Genomic DNA, 22,339 nt, shown 5'->3' with positions numbered 1-22,339 from the left:
GGCAGTACAGTGGTGCAGTGGAGAGCAGCAGAGTGGTGCAGTGGAGGGCAGTACAGTGGTGCAGTGGAGGTCAGCACGGTGGTGCAGTCGGAGGCAGCACATTGATGCAGTGGAGGGCAGCACTGTGATGCAGTGGAGGGCAGCACAGTGGTGGAGTGGAGAGCAGCACATTGTGGCAGTGGAGGGCAGCAGAGTGTTGCAATGGAGGGCAACACAGTTGTGCAGTGGAGTGCAGCACAGTGGTGCAATGGAGGACAGCACAGTCAGGCAGTGGAGGGCAGCACAGTGGTGCAGTGGAAGGCAGCACAGTGGTGCAGTGGAGGGCAGGACGGTGGTGCTGTGGAGGACAGCACAGTGGTGCAGTGGAGGGCAGCACGGTGGTGCAGTGGAGGGCAGCACGGTGGTGCAGTCGGAGGCAGCACAGTGGGGCAGTGGAGGACAGCACAGTGATGCGGTGGAGGGCAGCACAGTGGGGCAGTGGCAGGCAGCACAGTGGTGCAGTGGAGGGCAATACAGTGGTGCAGTGGAGAACAGCAGAGTGGTGCAGTGGAGGGTAGCACATGGGGCAGTAGCAGGCAGCACAGTGGTGCAGTGGAGGGCAGTACAGTGGTGCAGTGGAGGTCAGCATGGTGGTGCAGTCGGAGGCAGCACATTGATGCAGTGGAGGGCAGCACTGTGATGCAGTGGAGGGCAGCACAGTGGTGGAGTGGAGAGCAGCACATTGTGGCAGTGGAGGGCAGCACGGTGGTGCAGCGGAGGGCAGCACAGTGGTGCAGTGGAGGACAGCTCAGTCGGGCAGTGGAGGGCAGCACAGTGGGGCAGTGGAGGACAGCTCAGTCGGGCAGTGGAGGGCAGCACAGTGGGGCAGTGGAAGGCAGCACAGTGGTGCAGTGGAGGGCAGGACGGTGGTGCAGTGGAGGACAGCACAGTGGTGCAGTTGAGGGCAGCATGGTGGTGCGGTGGAGGGCAGCACAGTGGTGCAGTAGCAGGCAGCACAGTGGTGCAGTGGAGGGCAGTACAGTGGTGCAGTGAAGGGCAGCACAGTGGTGCAGTGGGGTGCAGCACAGTGGGGCAGTGGCAGGCAGCACAGTGGTGCAGTGGAGGGCAGTACAGTGGTGCAGTGGAGAGCAGCAGAGTGGTGCAGTGGAGGGTAGCACATGGGGCAGTAGCAGGCAGCACAGTGGGGCAGTGGCTGGCAGCACAGTGATGCAGTGGAGGGCAGCAGATTGTAGCAGTGGAGGGCAGTACAGTGGTGCAGTGGAGAGCAGCACAGTGGTGCAGTGGAGGGCAGCACAGTGATGCAGAGCAAGGCAGTACAGTGATGCAATCGGAGGCAGCATGGTGGGGCAGTGGAATGCAGCACAGTGATGCAGTCGTGGGTAGCACAGTGCTGCAGTGGAGGGCAGCAGAGTGGTGCAGTGGAAGGCAGCCCGGTGATGCAGTGGAGGGTGATAAGGTGGTGCAGTGGAGGGCAGCATGGTGGTGCAGTGGAGGGCAGCAGAGTGGTACAGTGGAGGGCAGCATGGTGTTGCAGTGGAGGGTTGTAAGGGGGTGCAGTGGAGGACAGCACAGTGATGCAGTGGGGGGCAGCACAGTGGTGCAGTGGAGGGTAGCATGATGATGCAGTGGAGGGCAGCACAGTGGTGCAGTGGAGTGCAGCACAGTCGGGCAGTGGAGGGCAGCACAGTTGGGCAGTGGAGGGCAGCATGGTGGGGCAGTGGAAGGCAGCACAGTGATGCAGTGGAGGGCAGCACAGTGGTGCAGTGGAGGGCAGCACAGTCGGGCAGTGGAGGGCAGCATGGTGGGGCAGTGGAAGGCAGCACAGTGATGCAGTCGTGGGTAGCACAGTGGTGCAGTGGTGGGCAGCAGAGTGGTGCAGTGGAGGGCAGCAGAGTGGTGCAGTGGGGGGCAGCACAGTGGTGCAGTGGAGGGCAGCCCGGTGATGCAGTGGAGGGTTACAAGGTGGTGCAGTGGAGGGTTGCAAGGTGGTGCAGTGGTGTACAGCACAGTGGGGCAGTGGAGGGCAGCACAGTGGGGCAGTAGAGAGCAGCACAGTGAGGCAGTGGAGGGCAGCACAGTGGGGCAGTAGAGGGCAGCACAGTGGTGCAGTGGAAGGCAGCACAGTGATGCAGTGGAGGGTTGCAAGGTGGTGCAGTGGAGGGTAGCAAGTGGGGCAGTGGAGGACAGCGGAGGACAGCACAGTGGAGCAGTGGAGGGCAGCACGGTGGTGCAGTGTAGAGCAGCACAGTGGTGCAGTGGAGGGCAGCACGGTGGTGCAGTGGAGGGCAGCACAGTGGTGCAGTGGAGAGCAGTACAGTGGTGCAGTGTAGGGCAGCACAGTGGTGCAGTGGGGTGCAGCACAGTGGGGCAGTGGCAGGCAGCACAGTGGTGCAGTGGAGGGCAGTACAGTGGTGCAGTGGAGAGCAGCAGAGTGGTGCAGTGGAGGGTAGCACATGGGGCAGTAGCAGGCAGCACAGTGGGGCAGTGGCAGGCAGCACAGTGATGCAGTGGAGGGCAGCAGATTGTAGCAGTGGAGGGCAGTACAGTGGTGCAGTGGAGAGCAGCACAGTGGTGCAGTGGAGGGCAGCACAGTGATGCAGAGCAAGGCAGTACAGTGATGCAATCGGAGGCAGCATGGTGGGGCAGTGGAAGGCAGCACAGTGATGCAGTCGTGGGTAGCACAGTGCTGCAGTGGAGGGCAGCAGAGTGGTGCAGTGGAAGGCAGCCCGGTGATGCAGTGGAGGGTGATAAGGTGGTGCAGTGGAGGGCAGCATGGTGGTGCAGTGGAGGGCAGCAGAGTGGTACAGTGGAGGGCAGCATGGTGTTGCAGTGGAGGGTTGTAAGGGGGTGCAGTGGAGGACAGCACAGTGATGCAGTGGGGGGCAGCACAGTGGTGCAGTGGAGGGTAGCATGATGCTGCAGTGGAGGGCAGCACAGTGGTGCAGTGGAGTGCAGCACAGTCGTGCAGTGGAGGGCAGCACAGTTGGGCAGTGGAAGGCAGCACAGTGATGCAGTGGAGGGCAGCACAGTGGTGCAGTGGAGGGCAGCACAGTCGGGCAGTGGAGGGCAGCATGGTGGGGCAGTGGAAGGCAGCACAGTGATGCAGTCGTGGGTAGCACAGTGGTGCAGTGGTGGGCAGCAGAGTGGTGCAGTGGAGGGCAGCAGAGTGGTGCAGTGGGGGGCAGCACAGTGGTGCAGTGGAGGGCAGCCCGGTGATGCAGTGGAGGGTTACAAGGTGGTGCAGTGGAGGGTTGCAAGGTGGTGCAGTGGTGTACAGCACAGTGGGGCAGTGGAGGGCAGCACAGTGGGGCAGTAGAGAGCAGCACAGTGAGGCAGTGGAGGGCAGCACAGTGGGGCAGTAGAGGGCAGCACAGTGGTGCAGTGGAAGGCAGCACAGTGATGCAGTGGAGAGTTGCAAGGTGGTGCAGTGGAGGGTAGCAAGTGGGGCAGTGGAGGACAGCACAGTGGAGCAGTGGAGGGCAGCACGGTGGTGCAGTGTAGAGCAGCACGGTGGTGCAGTGGAGGGCCGCACAGCGGGGCAGTGGAGGGCAGCACAGTGGGGCAGTAGCAGGCAGCACAGTGGTGCAGTGGAGGACAGTACAGTGGTGCAGTGAAGGACGGCACAGTGATGCAGTGGAGGGCAGCACAGTGGGGCAGTAGCAGGCAGCACAGTGGTGCAGTGGAGGGCAGCACAGTGGTGCAGTGGAGGGCAGCACAGTGATGCAGTGGAGGGCAGCACAGTGATGCAGTGGAGGGTTGCAAGGTGGTGCAGGGGAGGGCAGCACAGTGTTGCAATGGAGGGCAGCACAGTCAGGCAGTGGAGGGCAGCACAGTGGGGCAGTGGAAGGCAGCACAGTGGAGGGCAGGACGGTGGTGCAGTGGAGGACAGCACAGTGGTGCAGTGGAGGGCAGTAGTGGTGCAGTGGAGGGCAGGACGGTGGTGCAGTGGAGGACAGCACAGTGATGCAGTGGAGGGCAGTACAGTAATGCAGTGGAGGGCAGTACTGTGATGCAGTGGAGGACAGCACATTGTGGCAGTGGAGGGCAGTACAGTGGTGGAGTGGAGAGCAGCACAGTGGTGCAGAGGAGGGCAGCACAGTGATGCAGAGCAAGGCAGTACAGTGATTCAGTCGGAGGCAGCATGGTGGGGCAGTGGAAGGCAGCACAGTGATGCAGTCGTGGGTAGCACAGTGGTGCAGTGGAGGGCAGCAGAGTGGTGCAGTGGAGGGCAGCACGGTGGTGCAGTGGAGGGTTGTAAGGGGGTGCAGTGAAGGGCAGCACGGTGGTGCAGTGGGGGGCAGCACAGTGGGGCAGTGGAGGGCAACACAGTGATGCAGTGGAGGGGAACACAGTGGTGCAGTGGGGGGCAGCACAGTGGGGCAGTAGCAGGCAGCACAGTGGTGCAGTGGAGGGCAGCACAGTAGTGCAGTGGAGGGCAGCACAGTGATGCAGTGGAGGGCAGCACAGTGATGCAGTGGAGGGTTGCAAGGTGGTGCAGGGGAGGGCAGCACAGTGTTGCAATGGAGGGCAGCACAGTCAGGCAGTGGAGGGCAGCACAGTGGGGCAGTGGAAGGCAGCACAGTGGAGGGCAGGACGGTGGTGCAGTGGAGGACAGCACAGTGGTGCAGTGGAGGGCAGTAGTGGTGCAGTGGAGGGCAGGACGGTGGTGCAGTGGAGGACAGCACAGTGATGCAGTGGAGGGCAGTACAGTAATGCAGTGGAGGGCAGTACTGTGATGCAGTGGAGGACAGCACATTGTGGCAGTGGAGGGCAGTACAGTGGTGGAGTGGAGAGCAGCACAGTGGTGCAGTGGAGGGCAGCACAGTGATGCAGAGCAAGGCAGTACAGTGATTCAGTCGGAGGCAGCATGGTGGGGCAGTGGAAGGCAGCACAGTGATTCAGTCGGAGGCAGCATGGTGGGGCAGTGGAAGGTAGCATGGTGATGCAGTGGAGGGCAGCACATTGGTGCAGTGGGGGGCAGCACAGTGATGCAGTGGAGGGCAGCACAGTGGTGCAGTGGGGGGCAGCACAGTGATGCAGTGGAGGGCAGCACAGTGATGCAGTGGAGGGCAGCATGGTGGTGCAGTGGAGGGTAGCATGGTGATGCAGTGGAGGGCAGCACAGTGGTGCAGTGGAGGGCAGCACAGTGGTGCAGTGGAGGGTAGCATGGTGATGCAGTGGAGGACAGCACAGTGGGGCAGTGGAGGGCAGCACAGTGGTGCAGTGGGGGCCAGCACAGTGGTGCAGTGGGGGGCAGCATGGTGGTGCAATGGAGGACAGCACAGTGGTGCAGTGGAGGGCAGCACAGTGGTGCATTGGAGGGTAGCATGGTGATGCAGTGGAGGACAGCACAGTGGTGCAGTGGAGGGCAACACAGTGGTGCAGTGGAGGGCAGCACAGTGGTGCAGTGGGGGCCAGCACAGTGGTGCAGTGGGGGGCAGCATGGTGGTGCAATGGAGGACAGCACAGTGGTGCAGTGGAGGGCAGCACAGTGGTGCATTGGAGGGTAGCATGGTGATGCAGTGGAGGACAGCACAGTGGTGCAGTGGAGGGCAACACAGTGGTGCAGTGGAGGGCAGCACAGTTGGGCAGTGGAGGGCAGCACAGTGGGGCAGTGGAAGGCAGCACAGTGATGCAGTGGAGGGCAGCATGGTGGTGCAGTGGAGGGCAGCACAGTGGTGCAGTCGGAGGCAGTACAATGATGCAGTGGAGGGCAGCACATTGTGGCAGTGGAGGGCAGCACGATGGTGCAGTGGAAGGCAGCACAGTGATGCAGTGGAGGGTAGCATGGTGGTGCAGTGGAGGTTAGCACAGTTGTGCAGTGGAGGGCAGCACAGTGATGCAGTGGAGGGCAGCACAGTGATGCAGTGGAGGGTAGCATGGTGGTGCAGTGGAGTGCAGCACAGTGGTGCAGTGGAGGGCAGCACTGGTGCAGTCGGAGGCAGCACAGTGATGCAGAGGAGGGCAGCACAGTGGTGCAGTGAAAGGCAGCACAGTGATGCAGTGGAGGGCAGCACAGTGGTGCAGTGGAGGGCAGCGCAGTGATGCATGGAGGGCAACACAGTGGGGCAGTGGAGGGCAGCAGAGTGGTGCAGTGGAGGGCAGCATGGTGGTGCAGTGGAGGGTTGTAAGGTGATGCAGTGGAGGGCAGCACGGTGGTGCAGTGAAAGGCAGCACAGTGATGCAGTGCAGGGCAGCACAGTGGTGCAGTGGAGGGTAGCATGGTGATGCAGTGGAGGGCAGCACAATGGTGCAGTGGAGGGCAGCACGGTGGTGCAGTGGAGGGCAGGACGGTGGTGCAGTGGAGGACAACACAGTGAGGCAGTGGAAGGCAGCACAGTGGTGCAGTGGAGGGCAGGACGGTGGTGCAGTGGAGGACGGCACAGTGGGGCAGTGGCAGGCAGCACAGTGGTGCAGTGGAGGGCAGCATGTTGGTGCAGTGGAGGGCAGCACAGTGGGGCAGTAGCAGGCAGCACAGTGATGCAGAGGAGGGCAGCACAGTGGTGCAGTGAAAGGCAGCACAGTGATGCAGTGGAGGGCAGCACAGTGTTGCAGTGGAGGGCAGCACAGTGGTACAGTCGGAGGCAGTACAATGATGCAGTGGAGGGCAGCACATTGTGGCAGTGGAGGGCAGCACGATGGTGCAGTGGAGGGCAGCACAGTGATGCAGTGGAGGGTAGCATGGTGGTGCAGTGGAGGTTAGCACAGTTGTGCAGTGGAGGGCAGCACAGTGATGCAGTGGAGGGCAGCACAGTGATGCAGTGGAGGGTAGCATGGTGGTGCAGTGGAGGGCAGCACAGTGGTGCAGTGGAGTGCAGCACAGTGGTGCAGTGGAGGGCAGCACTGGTGCAGTCGGAGGCAGCACAGTGATGCAGAGGAGGGCAGCACAGTGGTGCAGTGAAAGGCAGCACCGTGGTGCAGTGGAGGGTAGCACAGTGTTGCAGTGGAGGGTCGCATAGTGATGCACTGGAGGGGAGCACAGTGGTGCAGTGGAGGATAGCACAGTGGTGCAGTGGAGGGCAGCACAGTAGGGCAGTGGCGGACAGCACAGTGGTGCAGTGGAAGGCAGCACAGTGGTGCAGTGGAGGGCAGCATAGTGGTGCAGTGGAGGGCAGCATGGTGATGCATGGAGGACAACACAGTGGGGCAGTGGAGGGCAGCACAGTGGTGCAGTGGAGGGCAGCGCAGTGATGCATGGAGGGCAAAACAGTGGGGCAGTGGAGGGCAGCAGAGTGGTGCAGTGGAGGGCAGCATGGTGGTGCAGTGGAGGGTTGTAAGGTGATGCAGTGGAGGGCAGCACGGTTGTGCAGTGAAAGGCAGCACAGTGGTGCAGTGGAGGGTAGCATGGTGATGCAGTGGAGGGCAGCACAGTGGTGCAGTGGAGGGCAGCACGGTGGGGCAGTGGAAGGCAGCACAGTGGTGCAGTGAAGGGCAGCACACTGGTGCAGTGGGGTGCAGCACAATGGTGCAGTGGAGGGCAGCACAGTGATGCAGTGGAGGGTAGCACAGTGGTGCAGTGGAGGGTAGCATGGTGATGCAGTGGAAGACAGCACAGTGGTGCAGTGGAGGGCAGCACAGTGGTGCAGTGGAGGGTAGCATGGTGATGCAGTGGAGGACAGCACAGTGGGGCAGTGGAGGGCAGCACAGTGGTGCAGTGGAGGGTAGCATGGTGATGCAGTGGAGGGCAGCACAGTGGTGCAGTGGAGGGCAGCACAGTGGTGCAGTGGAGGGTAGCATGGTGATGCAGTGGAGGACAGCACAGTGGGGCAGTGGAGGGCAGCACAGTGGTGCAGTGGGGGGCAGCACAGTGGTGCAGTGGAGGGCAGCATGGTGATGCAATGGAGGACAGCACAGTGGTGCAGTGGAGGGCAGCACAGTGGTGCATTGGAGGGTAGCATGGTGATGCAGTGAAGGACAGCACAGTGGTGCAGTGGAGGGCAGCACAGTGATGCAGTGGAGGGCAGCACAGTTGGGCAGTGGAGGGCAGCACAGTGGTGCAGTGGGGGGCAGCACAGTGATGCAGTGGAGGGCAGCATGGTGGTGCAGTGGAGGGCAGCACAGTTGTGCAGTGGAAGGCAGCACAGTGATGCAGTGGCGGGCAGCACAGTGGTGCAGTGCAGGGCAGCACAGTGGTGCAGTGGGGTGCAGCACAATGGTGCAGTGGATGGCAGCACAGTGATGCAGTGGAGGGTAGCACAGTGTTGCAGTGGAGGGTAGCATGGTGATGCAGTGGAGGACAGCGCAGTGGGGCAGTGGAGGGCAGCACAGTGGTGCAGTGGGGGCAGCACAGTGGTGCAGTGGAGGGCAGCACAGTGGTGCAGTGGAGGGCAGCACAGTGGTGCAGTGGAGGACAGCACAGTGGGGCAGTGGAGGGCAGCACAGTGGTGCAGTGGGGGGCAGCACAGTGATACAGTGGAGGGCAGCATGGTGGTGCAGTGGAGGGTAGCATGGTGATGCAGTGGAGGGCAGCACAGTGGTGCAGTGGAGGGCAGCACAGTGGTGCAGTGGAGGGTAGCATGGTGATGCAGTGGAGGACAGCACAGTGGTGCAGTGGAGGGCAGCACAGTGGTGCAGTGGAGGGCAGCACAGTTGGGCAGTGGAGGGCAGCACAGTGATGCAGTGGGGGGCAGTACAGTGGTGCAGTGGAGGGTAGCATGATGATGCAGTGGAGGGCAGCCCATTGGTGCAGTGGCGGGCAGCAAAGTCGGGCAGTGGAGGGCAGCACAGTTGGGCAATGGAAGGCAGCACAGTGATGCAGTGGAGGGCAGCACAGTGGGGCAGTGGAGTGCAGCACAGTGGTGCAGTGGAGGGCAGCAGAGTGGTGCAGTGGAGGGCAGCCCGGTGATGCAGTGGAGGGTTACAAGGTGGTGCAGTGGAGGGTTGCAAGGTGGTGCAGTGGAAGGCAGCACAGTGATGCAGTGGAGTGTAGCAAGTGGTGCAGTGGAGTACAGCACAGTGGGGCAGTAGAGAGCAGCACAGTGGGGCAGTGGAGGGCAGCACAGTGGTGCAGTCGGAGGGCAGCATAGTGATGCAGTGGAGGGTTGCAAGGTGGTGCAGTGGAGGGTAGCAAGTGGGGCAGTGGAGAGCAGCATATTGGGTGCAGTGGATGGCAGCACAGTGGTGCAGTGGAAGGCAGCATGATGATGCAGTGGAAGGCAGCACAGTGATGCAGTGGCGGGCAGCACAGTGGTGCAGTGAAGGGCAGCACAGTGGTGCAGTGGGGTGCAGCACAATGGTGCAGTGGAGGGTAGCACAGTGGTGCAGTGGAGAGCAGCACGGTGATGCAATGGAGGGCAGTACAGTGGTGCAGTGGAGTGCAGCACAGTGGTGCAGTGGAGGGTAGCACAGTGATGCAGTGGAGTGCAGCACAATGGTGCAGTGAAGGGCAGCACTCTGTTGCTGTGGAGGGCAGCACAGTGGTGCAGTGGAGGGCAGCACAGTGGGGCAGTGCAGGGTAGCATGGTGCGGCAGGGGAGGGCAGCACAGTGGTGCAGTGGAGGGCAACACAGTAGTGCAGTGGAGGGCAGCACTCTGTTGCTGTGGAGAGTAGCACAGTGGGGCAGTGGAGGGCAGCATATTGGGTGCAGCGGAAGGCAGCACTGTGGGGCAGTGGAGGGCAGCATATTGGGTGCAGCGGAAGGCAGCACAGTGGTGCAGTGGAGGGCATCACGGTGGTGCAGTGGAGGGCATCACGGTGGTGCAGTGGAGGGCAACACAGTAGTGCAGTGGAGGGCAGCACGGTGGTGCAGCGGAGGGCAGCACAGTGGTGCTGTCTGAGGGCAGCACAGTGGTGCTGTCTGAGGGCAGTACGGTGGTGCAGTGGAAGGCAGCACAGTGATGCAGTGGAGGGCAGCACAGTGTTGCAGTGGAGGGCAGCACAGTGGTACAGTCGGAGGCAGCACAGTGGTGCAGTGGAGGGCAGCACAGTGATGCAGTGGAGGGCAGCACAGTTGGGCAGTGGAGGGCAGCACAGTGATGCAGTGGGGGGCAGCACAGTGGTGCAGTGGAGGGTAGCATGATGATGCAGTGGAGGGCAGCCCATTGGTGCAGTGGCGGGCAGCAAAGTCGGGCAGTGGAGGGCAGCACAGTTGGGCAATGGAAGGCAGCACAGTGATGCAGTGGAGGGCAGCACAGTGGGGCAGTGGAGTGCAGCACAGTGGTGCAGTGGAGGGCAGCAGAGTGGTGCAGTGGAGGGCAGCCCGGTGATGCAGTGGAGGGTTACAAGGTGGTGCAGTGGAGGGTTGCAAGGTGGTGCAGTGGAAGGCAGCACAGTGATGCAGTGGAGTGTAGCAAGTGGTGCAGTGGAGTACAGCACAGTGGGGCAGTAGAGAGCAGCACAGTGGGGCAGTGGAGGGCAGCACAGTGGTGCAGTCGGAGGGCAGCATAGTGATGCAGTGGAGGGTTGCAAGGTGGTGCAGTGGAGGGTAGCAAGTGGGGCAATGGAAGGCAGCACAGTGGAGCAGTGGAGGGCAGCACGGTGGTGCAGTGGAGGGTAGCAAGTGGGGCAGTGGAGAGCAGCATATTGGGTGCAGTGGATGGCAGCACAGTGGTGCAGTGGAAGGCAGCATGATGATGCAGTGGAAGGCAGCACAGTGATGCAGTGGCGGGCAGCACAGTGGTGCAGTGAAGGGCAGCACAGTGGTGCAGTGGGGTGCAGCACAATGGTGCAGTGGAGGGTAGCACAGTGGTGCAGTGGAGAGCAGCACGGTGATGCAATGGAGGGCAGTACAGTGGTGCAGTGGAGTGCAGCACAATGGTGCAGTGAAGGGCAGCACTCTGTTGCTGTGGAGGGCAGCACAGTGGGGCAGTGCAGGGTAGCATGGTGCGGCAGGGGAGGGCAGCACAGTGGTGCAGTGGAGGGCAACACAGTAGTGCAGTGGAGGGCAGCACTCTGTTGCTGTGGAGAGTAGCACAGTGGGGCAGTGGAGGGCAGCATATTGGGTGCAGCGGAAGGCAGCACTGTGGGGCAGTGGAGGGGCAGCACAGTGTTGCAGTGGAGGGCATCACGGTGGTGCAGTGGAGGGCAACACAGTAGTGCAGTGGAGGGCAGCACTCTGTTGCTGTGGAGAGTAGCACAGTGGGGCAGTGGAGGGCAGCATATTGGGTGCAGCGGAGGGCAGCACTGTGGGGCAGTGGAGGGGCAGCACAGTGTTGCAGTGGAGGGCATCACGGTTTTGCAGTGGCGGGCAGCACGGTGGTGCAGCGGAGGGCAGCACTGTGGGGCAGTGGAGGGCAGCACATTGATTCAGTGGAGCACAGCACGGTGGTGCGTTGGAGGGCAGCACAGTGATGCAGTGGAGGGCAGCACGGTGTTGCAGTTGCGGGCAGCACAGTGGTGCAGTGGATGGCATCACGGTGTTGCAGTGGCGGGCAGCACAGTGGTGCAGTGGAGGGTAGCATTGTGGGGCAGTGGAAGGCAGCACAGTGATGCAGTGGAGGGCAGCACAGTGGTGCAGTGAAGGGTAACACACTGATGCAGTGGAAGGCAGCATGGTGGTGCAGTGGAGGGTAGCACCGTGGGGCAGTGGAAGGCAGCACAGTGATGCAATGGAGGGCAGCACAGTGGGGCAGTGGAGGGTAGCACAATAGCTCAGTAGTTGGTACTGCTGCCTCACAGCACCAGGCACCTGGTTTGGATTCCAGCCTTGGGAGTGTGCCTGTGTTTTGTTGGCGCATTCTCCCTGTGTCTACGTGGTTTTCGTCTGGGTTTTCCAGTTTCCTTCCACAGTGCAAGGATGTGCAGAGTTGATGGATTGGCTATACTGTAATATACAGGAAGAAGCAAGACAGGTGGTTGAGCCATGGGAAGTACAGGGTTACAAGGATGAGCTGGGTCTGCGTGCTGTGCCACTCGGACGGTTGGTGTGGACTCAGTGGGCTGAATGCCCTGCTTCCCCACTGTAGCGATTCTATTCCTCAGTATGGATTGAACACAAGGGATAATGCTGTGCCCGAGAAATAGAGGGACTTCTGATGTTGACTTGGGGGAAATCAGTGGGGTAAATTGGGATGGGGTGACAGAAGATCTTTCGGATGAGGATATTCTGTACTAGTCTTGAAAAGTACTTGGATCTTAGAAAAGAGCTCACGAAGCAAGAAACTGTTGTCCTTAGAGTAACTAGGGACAGATTTGGGCCCCTTAAATATCAGGAGAAAGTGAGGACTGCAGATGCTAGAGATCTGAGTCGAGGGTGTGGTGCTGGAAAAGTACAGCAGGTCAGGCAGCATCTGAGGAGCAGGAGAATCGACGTTTTGCGCACAAGCCCTTCATCGGGATTGAGGTCAGTGAGCCGGGGGCTGAGAGAAAAATGGGAGGGGCGTGGGGCTGCGAGGAAGGTAGCTGGGAATGCGATAGGTAGATGAAGGTCAGGGAGAAGTGATAGGTCGGAGAGGGGGATGGAGCAGATAGATGGGAAGGAAGATGGACAGGTCAGGAGGACAGTGCCAACTTGGAGGCTTGAGACTGGGTTAAGGTGGGCGGAGGCAAAATGACGAAACTGGTAAAATCCACATTAATCCTGTATGGTTGGAGGTTCCCAAGGCGGAAGCTGAGGAGTTCTTCCTCCAGGCTTCAGGTGGTTAGAGTTTGGCAATGGAGGAAGCCAAGGACTTGCATGCCCTTGGTGGGGTGGGAGGGGGTGTTAAAGTGTACAGCCACGAGGCAGTAGGGTTGGTTGGTGCAGGTGTCCCAGGGATGTTCTCTGAAACGATTTGCAAGTTGGCGTCCTGTCTCCCCGCTATAGAGGAGATCACATTGGGTGCTATGGATACAGTAGCTGACATCTGTGGAGGTACATGTACATTTCTGTCAGATGTGGAAGGAGAAATACGGGTAAATTCCTGTCGGATGTCCAGGACACCAAAGGATCCTTCCACATCCGACAGTACCTCCACCAATGTCATCGACTGTATCCATTGCTCCCGATGTAGTCTCCTGTACACTGGGGACACTGCATGCCAATTTGCAGGTCTTTTCACAGAACATCTCTGGGACACCAGCACCAACCAATCCCACCACCCCGTGGCTGACCACTTTAACTCCACCTCCCATTCCACCAAGTACTTGCAGGCCCTGGGACTTCTCTATCACCAAACCCTAACCACCTTACTCCTAGAAGAAGAATGCCTCATCTTCTGCCTTGGGACCCTGCAACCACACAGGACTAATGTGGTTTTCACCAGTTTCCTCATTTCCCCTCCCTCCATCTTACCCCAGTCCCAAGCCTCCAACTCAGCATCCTTCCCATCTATCTGCTCCACCCTCCTCTCTGACCTATCACCACCTTTATCTACTTATCACATTCGCAGCTACCTTCTCCCCAACCCCCCCCCCCCATCTCCTATTTATCTGTCAGCCACCTCTTCCCCCCCCACCAACCAGCTCACAAGCCTCATTCCTGATGAAGGGCTTATGCTTAAAATTCTCCGACTCTTCGGATGTTGCCTGATCTGCTGTGTTTTTCCAACACCACACTCTTGCTTCCTAAATATCAGCAAGGCTGCCTATGTGTGGAAGCACAGGGGATAGGGGAGGTACTAAGCATGTATTTTGCCTTAGTGTTTACTGTGGAGAAAGACATGGAATGCAGAGAACATGGGGAAATAAAGAGCGACATCTTAAAAAATGTCCATATTACAGAGATGGATGGGCTGGAAGTCTTAAAATACATAAAAGTGGGTAAATCCTCATGCTGTGATGAGGTCATGGAGTCATGGGGATGTACAGTACAGAAACAGACTTCAGACAAACTTGTGTATGCTGACCAGATATCCTAACCTAAACTAATCCCACTTGCCAGCACTTGGCCCATAGTCCTCTAAACCCTTCCTATTCATATACCCATCCAGATGCCTTTTAAATGCTGTAAATGTACCAGCCTCCACCACTTCCTCTGGCAGCACATTCCATACACACACCACCCTCTGTGTGAAAAAGTTGCACCTCAGGTCCCTTTTAAATATTTCCTCTTTCACCCTAATCCTATGCCATCTAGTTCTAGACTCCCCTACCCGAGGGAAAAGACCTTGTCTATTTACTATATCCATGCCACTCATGATTTTACAAATCTCTATAAGGTCACCCTTCAGCCTCTGAAGCTCCAAGGAAAACAGCCCAAGTCTAGTCAGTCTCTCCATGCAGCTCAAATCCTTCAATCCTGGCAACATCTTTGTAAATCTTGTCTGTACCCTTTCAAGTTTTACAACATTCTTCTGATAGGAGAGAGACCGAGAACTGTATGGGAAGCCAGGGAAGTGATTACTGGACCCCTTCCTGAGATATTTGTGTCATTGATAGCCACAGGTGAAGGTGCCAGAAGACTGGAGGTTGGCTAACGTGGTGCCACTATTTAAGAAAGGTGATAAGGAAAAGCTGGGGAACTATAGACAAGTGAGCCTGACATCGTCGGTGAGCAAGTTGTTGGAGGGAATCCTGAGAGGCAGATTTACATGTATTTTGAAAATCAAGGACTGATTAGGGATGATCAACATGGCTTTGTGTGTGGGAAATTGTGTCTCACTCACTCAAATTGATTTTTTTGAAGTAGGAACAAAGAGGATTGATGATAGCAGAGTGATGGACGTGACCTATATGGATTTAGGTAAGGTGTTCAACAAGGTTCCTCATGGTAGACTTGTTAGGAAGACCAGATCTTATGGAATACAGGGAGAACTAGCCATTTGGATACAGAACTGCCTCAAAGGTAGAATACAGAGGGTGGTTGTGGAGGGTTGCTTTTCAGACTGGAGGCCTGTGAGCAGGGAGGTGCCACAAGGATCAGTGCTGGGTCCATTGCTTTCTGTCATTTATATAAAAAATTTGGATGTGAACATAAGAGGTATGGTTAGTAAGTTTGCACATGATACCGAAATTGAGGTGTAGTGGACAGCAGAGAAGATCACCTCAGGATACAACAGGATCTTGATCAAACGGGCCAATGGGCCGAGGAGTAGCAAATGGAGTTTAATTTAGATAAATGTGAGGTGCTCCATTTTGGAAAGGCAAAGATTTATACACTTACTGGTAAGGTCATGGGGAGTGTTGCTGAACAAAAGACACCTTGGAGTACAGGTTGAGTCACCAGTAGACAGGCATTTAGTATGCTTTCCTTTATTGATCAGAGCATTGAGCAGAAGATTTGGGAGGTCATGTTGTGGCTGTACAGGACATTGGTTAGGCCACTTTTGGAATACTGCATGCAACTCTGGTCTCCCTGTTATAGAAATGATGTTGTGAAATTTGAAAGGGTTCAGAAAAGATTTACAAGGATGTTACCAGGGTTGGAGGATTTGAGCTACAGGGAGAGGCTGAACAGGCTGGGACTGTTTTCCCTGGAGCACCAGAGGCTGAGGGGTGACCTTATAGAGGTCCATATAAATCATATCGGACACGGATAAGGTAAGTAGACAAGGTATTTTCCCAGGGGTGCGGAAATCCAAAACTATAGGGCATAGGTTTAAGATGAGAGAGGAAAGATTTCAAAGGGACCCAAGGGAAACTTTTTCAGCAAAGGGTGGTGCGTGTATGGAATAAGTTGCCAGAAAAATTGGTGGAGGCTGGTGCAATTACAACATTTAAGAGGCATCTGGATGGGTATATGAATAGGGTTTAGAGAGATATGGGCCAAGTGCTGGCAAATGAAACTAGATTAGTTTAGGATATCTGGTCAGCATGGACGAGTTGGACCAAACGATCTGTTTCTGTGCTGAACATCTCTATGCCTTTATGAATCTCATTCCTTGGTTACAGGCCTTAGTTGATTTTCTGTTGTAAGTGGTGAAACGATGGAAGGGTTGATTTATCAGGCTGACATCAGTCAAGAATTATGAAATCATTATTGGGCTGGAGGATCATCCCTCATCTCTGATATGAAAGGAATCACAAATTTGGAGATCACATGGTAATGGATTTTGTGAAACTGAGAACATAAGATTCTACATGATTTATAATTTATCAATAGTAAATACAGTCGATAAATCCTTAATAGGATTAATAGATGCTGAATCTAAATGTGCTAAGGTTGTGAATAAAAGTTCAGTACCAGTGGCATGAGAGGGTGAGGAAGATGTCAGAAACAGATAGCATTGTGAAGCCAGAAGAAAGCAGTTTCGGTAATAGAAGGAGTGTGAAAGGAACTCAGCTCAGGACTGCTCAGCCTCTAAAAGACCACATCCAACCTGCATGGCAACCAACACGGGTGAAGGAGGTCAGTCGTTACAGTTATGAGCCAAAGTCAAACTCTTCATTTTACTGGCAGAATAACAGTTGACACACGATAGGGATTTAAAATGTTTGTATATTGTTCGAAAGATAGAAAGGAGGAAAAGTGAATTTTCAAGTTTTGTGTCATCAGACAGGGTGAATTTGAACAGAATGTTCTGCAGTAAATTTTGCTGTCAGGATTCAGGATGAAACATTACGTATTGGGCCAGAGGTTAAATGGAAGACGCCATTTATAGTTTGCAAAGCACTATTGTTTTCTTGTTGCACAGCACCTCAGAATTGACAGTAAATTGCTTTCCCTCCAGTATTCTAGATTCTGAAATGGCTGCTAATTCAAATGGATGATTTGTAGACTCTACCACATTCACAGTAACTGCTACTTGAAGGTAGGATAGATGAATTATTTGAGACTTGTGCTCTCCGCAAGACAACTTAAGCTTGACCTGATACCATTCTAGAGGGAGTTACATGATGTATTTGGTACTTTTGCAATTAAGCATTCTCTATTTTGGTCAAACACAAGCCAGATTCTCCCATGAATCAGCATTTATGTTTAATCTGTTCACTACTTTAAGATGCACAGTTATTTCAGGAGTTGCTGTCAGGGATATGTGTCACTTAGTGCAGCTTGCTTTGATGCCAAATAAGTGAGCTTGGGAGAAGACATTGTAGTTGGACTGTCTTTCTAGGCATTGGATTTACCTGACACAAAGGAAGGTGTTTATCATTGTTGGAAGTCAGTTATCTCAGCTTGAGAACATCTCTGTAGGAGCTCCTCAGGGTCGAGTCCTTAGCCCAACCATCTTCAGCTGCTTCATCAATAACCTTCCCTCCATCCTAAGGTGAGAAGTGGGGATATTTGCTGATGATTGCACAATGTTCAGCACCATTGGCAATTCCTTAGGTACTGAAGCAGTCCACGTCTAAATGCAACAAGACCTGGACAATATCCAAGCTCTGGTTGAAAAGTAAAAAGTAACATTTGTGCCATACAAATGCAGGCAATGTTCACCACCAGCAAAGACAATCTAACCTCTGACCCTTGACATTCAATGGCGTTACCATCACTGAATCTCCACGGTCAACATCTTGGGGGTTACCATTTACCAGAAACTGAACTAAACCCGCCACATAAACACAATAACTACAAGAGCAAGTTAGACACTAGAAATACTGCAATGGGTATCTCACCTCCTGACTCCCAAAGCCTGTCCACCATCTCCAAGGAACAAGTCAAGAGTATCATGGAATACTCCTCACTTCCCTGGATGGGTGCAGCTCCAACAACACTCAAGGAGCTAAACACCATCCAGAATAAGGCAACCTGCTTGATTGGTACCAAATCCACAAGCATCCACTCCCTCTACCACCAAAGCTCAGTAGCAACAGTTGTACTATCTACAAGATGCACTGCAAAAATTCAACAGAATTCTTAGATAGCACCTTCCAAACCCACGACAATTTCTATCTCTATGGACAAGGTTGGCCTATACATGGGAGCACCACTACCTGCAAGTTCCCCTTCAAGCCACTCACCATCCTGACTTTGAAATATATCACTATAATTTCCATGTTGCTGGTTCAAAATCCTGGAATTTCATTCATTGTGGGTCTACCTCCAGCACATGGACTATAGTGGTTCAAAAAGGCAGCTCCCCACCACCTCTTAAGGGCAACTAGGGATGGGCAATAAATGCTGGCCCAGCTAGTCACACCCACATCTCCTGAGTGAATAGAAGAATGGTAGTAATGATGTACTTTCCAGTGCTTTGTAGTTTCTGATGTAACTGGTCTGAGTCTCCGAAGCCTGCAGGAGCTTGGGAATCATTGATGCCCAGTAAACTATAACCTTAGTCTCAAGTTGAACTCCTGGTCCTCAAATAATTGAGAGGGGCATAAAGAAGATTTTCACTGTGCAGCAAGTAATCAGTTCGAGCAACAACACTAACCTCTGTAGATGGCCTTATCAGACATCACAACAGTCTTTGACTCTTCACCATGAATGCTGCCCTCAGGAGTTTGTCACCATCCTCCATCTACTTCATTGCAACACTCGAGCCATTATGCTTATCAAAGGAACTGCGACAAATCCCACCTCATTGACCACTGGGGTCAAACAAGGCTGTGTTGTTACACCAAGTCTCTTCTTCATTTTCCTAGTGGCACTGTTGCACCTCACCTCCAATAAATTATCCTAACGTTGTGATGTTCTATACAATCAATGATAAACAACTGCTCCTTCAAACCAAATCTAGTTAACACTCTAGCATGTTTTAGGGCTCTACTGTGCAGATCACACAGTGTAGGCACTCACTCAGAAGTTGAATTTTAAATCTTTTTCTGAAAAATGTGTTGCTGGAAAAGCGCAGCAGGTCAGGCAGCATCCAAGGAGCAGGCGAATCGAAGTTTCAGGCATAAACCCTTCTTCAGGAATGAGGAAGGTGTGCCAAACAGGCTAAGATAAAAAGTAGGGAGGAGGAACTTGGGGGGGGGCATTGGGAATGTGATAAGTGGAAGGAGGTTAAGGTGAGGGTGATATGCCAGAGAGAGGGTGGGCGCAGAGAGGTCAGGAAGAAGATTGCAGGTCAAGAAGGCGGTGCTGAGTCTGAGGGTTGGGACTGAGATAAGGTGGGGGGAGGGGAAATGAGGAAGGTGGAGAAATCTGCATACATCCCTTGTGGTTAGAGGGTTCCTAGGCGGAAGATGAGGCGCTCTTCCTCCAGGCATCATGTTGCCATGGCCTGGCGATGGAGGAGGCCAAGGACCTGCATGTCCTTGGCGGAGTGGGAGGGGGAATTAAATTGTTCAGGCATGGGGCGGTTGGATTGGTTGGTGCAGGTGTTCCAGAGTTGTTCTCTGAAATGTTCCGCAAGTAGACGGCCTGTCTCCCCAATGTAGAGGAGGCCACATCGGGTGCGCTTGGCACACCTTCCTCATTCCTGAAGAAAGGCTTATGCCCGAAACGTCAATTCTCCTGCTCCTTGGATGCTGCCTGACCTGCTGCACTTTTCCAGCAACACATCTTTCAGCTCTGATCTCCAGCATCTGCAGTCCTCACTTTCTCTTAGTTGATTTTAAATCTTTTTGACTGCTTCACTGATGTTTATGAGAAAATGGGCCTCATGAAGTACCCATAAAGCTAAGGCCCTCTTTTACCTAACTTCCAGAGTACCACACCTCCCCCATTCATTAAAATCAATTGTGGACTATTTTCCTTGTCCCAGGAGCCTCTTCTTGATGAAGACAACCATCAGTTATGAAATTCACATCACTTCCAATATGCCAACTCAACCATTGCAAAGCCAGCTTTAATTACCCTTGATAAAAGGTGATGGAGAGCTGTGAACACATGCCCCATTAGCCCGGGCTACTAGTTTAGAGATATTACCATTATTCCCTCACCTCTTCTAAATGGCACACAGTGCAGCTAAAACATCTCAATGGTGGATGGAGCAAATGTTTAAAATGCTGGAAGCATTGCCAGTCAAATGGTCAATGTTGTCCCAAATAGTGTCTCAACAGAGGACTTTGAAGCTGCACTCATCTTTTAATTGACTCCTGAGTGTGTTGTATGGATCCTGGGAAGGATTTAGGGTGTCAAGAGGTGAGGCACTCACTTGTGAATAACTAGCCTCTAACCTGCTCCTGATTGCACAAATATTAAGGTTAGACTTTCTCTTACTGGCAATTGAACAAATAATACTGCAAGTTAGTACACAATTGTCATCTGGGGAGAGGAGAATAAAATTTAATTATGAACAAATGTACTTCCTTATAATGACCTTATAATGAAGGAAAGGCCATCAATGAAGCAGTTGTAGGTACTTGGAACTTGAACACTGGCCTGGGGAAAACTGAAGTAATGTTTTCTTTAATTCCTGTCTGGGAATTTGAGGCAAATCATCTGTTGTGGAAAATGCCATTGTTCAGGATGATAATGATTTAACCAGAACCCGTTGGGTTAATAGACTGCAGATCCTAGGAATTAATTTACTTTTCCCTGGAACTAATTTTTTTTTAAACAAACGTGGCTTTGCATCAGTTCTGCTGGAATAACATTTGAAAACACCATCTACATGCCCAAAGGCATTTACATTTTTAATTCAGAATGCGTATTGCATGATTGGCTCAGAAAATAATGCTTAATGTATTTGTGAGGACTTTTTTTTATAATTAATTGGGGATTTCAATTTTGACTTGTTTTGCCAGCTGTAGCCTATTTGTATTTTTTGCCTTAACTGCCATGAATATCAGTCTCTGCACTGGTAGTGTCTTTACCTCTGGGTTTAGATACCTAAGTTCAAATCTCACCTACTCCAGAGGTGTGTAATAGCATCTCTGAACAGGTTGATTAGAAAAAAAGGTTAAATTTTTCAAAAGCCTCCATGTGCATATAAAGGCTTTCTTTTGGTGCAGTGCTAGTATCATTATCCTGGACCAGGAGGCCTGGATTCAAATCCCATCTACTCCAGGGATTCATCACAGCATAAAAGAAAAAAGAATAAAATACTTTCTAAAAGGTGAGAAAATTCATAAAGCCAAAGTACAAAGGGATCTGGGAGTGCTAGTCAAGGATTCTCTAAAGGTAAACATGCAGGTTGAGTCCGTCATTAAGAAAGTGAATGCAATCTTGTCATTTATCTCAAGAGAGTTGGAATATAAAAGCACCGTTGTGCTACTGAGATTTTATAAAGCCCATTTGGAGTACTGTATCCAGTTTTGGTCCCCACACCTCAGGAAGGACACACTGGCACTGGAGCGTGTCCAGCGGAGATTCACACGGATGATCCCTGGAATGGTAGGTCTAACATACGAGGAACGGCTGAGGATCCTGGGATTGTATTCATTGGAGTTCAGAAGATTAAGGGGAGATTTAATAGCAACTTATAAGATAATACATGGCTTAGAAAGGGTGGACGCTAGGACATTTTTTCCGTTAGGCGAGGAGACTAGGACCCGTGGACACAGCCTTAGAATTAGAGGGGATCAATTCAGAACAGAAATGCGGAGACATTTCTTCAACCAGAGAGTGGTGGGCCTGTAGAATTCATTGCCACAGAGTGCAGTGGAGGCCGGGATGCTAAATGTCTTCAAGGCAGAGATTGATAAATTCTTGATGTCACAAGGAATTAAGGGCTACGGGGAGAATGCTGGTAAGTGGAGTTGAAATGCCCATCAGCCATGATTGAATGGTGGAGTGGACTCGATGGGCCGAATGGCCTTACTTCCACTCCTATGTCTTATGGTCTTATATCTGAACATATTAATTAGAATGTTTTTTCCCCTGGAGAACCTTTATGTAGTACAATTAAACTCATGAAATTAATCAATTTTCATTCCAAATATTTGAACATACAATTCAGATTGATACTGAGAGAGTTCTGCACTGTTGGATGTACTGTGTTTTAGATAAGATTTATTCCAGGCTGTATGTAACAATGTAGATAAGTAGTCTATTCTTCCATCCCACTTCAGACAACTCTTTCTTCACCCTTCTGTAATTGCCCTTATTGAAGTTGAGGACACCGATGTGAAACATGAGTTGCTCTCCCTCAAACAGAAATCAAAATTTGATCATGTTGTGATTGCTATTCTGTCGAGGATCCTTAGCTACAATATGTCTTAATAATCCTACCTCATTACATGTCACATATTTAAAATAGCCTGTTCTCAGGAAACAGGAACATACAGCAACTGTTCTAAGAATCAGTTCCTGATGCAGTCCACAAATTTGTTTTCCATGCAACCCTAGACTATTTGATTTATTGTGTCAAATTGCAGATTAATATCACTTGTGAACATTGTAATGCCCTTCTTATGCACCTCCACTATTTTCTGGAGAATATTTTACTTGGATTTTGGGTCATTAAATGTACTCATTTGCTTTGTTGTGCAGTTTATGCTGCTTGCATTTCAAATTCCCCCAATTATTTGTAGTTCCCACAAAGTTTCAATGATAGAGGCAGTCTCACACTCTAGGTGGAATTTCTGTAACTGCAGAGCTGCAATTTATCTTGTAACATTTCTGGATTTTGTTTTTTACATTTTTGAGACTTGTATTCTGCAGTTTTTCCTACTTACCTTGGAAACCACATCTGTAGCATTGTTTGTCTTGGC

Source organism: Hemiscyllium ocellatum, chromosome 15, assembly GCF_020745735.1.
Source record: "Hemiscyllium ocellatum isolate sHemOce1 chromosome 15, sHemOce1.pat.X.cur, whole genome shotgun sequence".
In the NCBI taxonomy this organism is placed as follows: domain Eukaryota; kingdom Metazoa; phylum Chordata; class Chondrichthyes; order Orectolobiformes; family Hemiscylliidae; genus Hemiscyllium; species Hemiscyllium ocellatum.
This window is presented reverse-complemented; position numbering follows the sequence as displayed.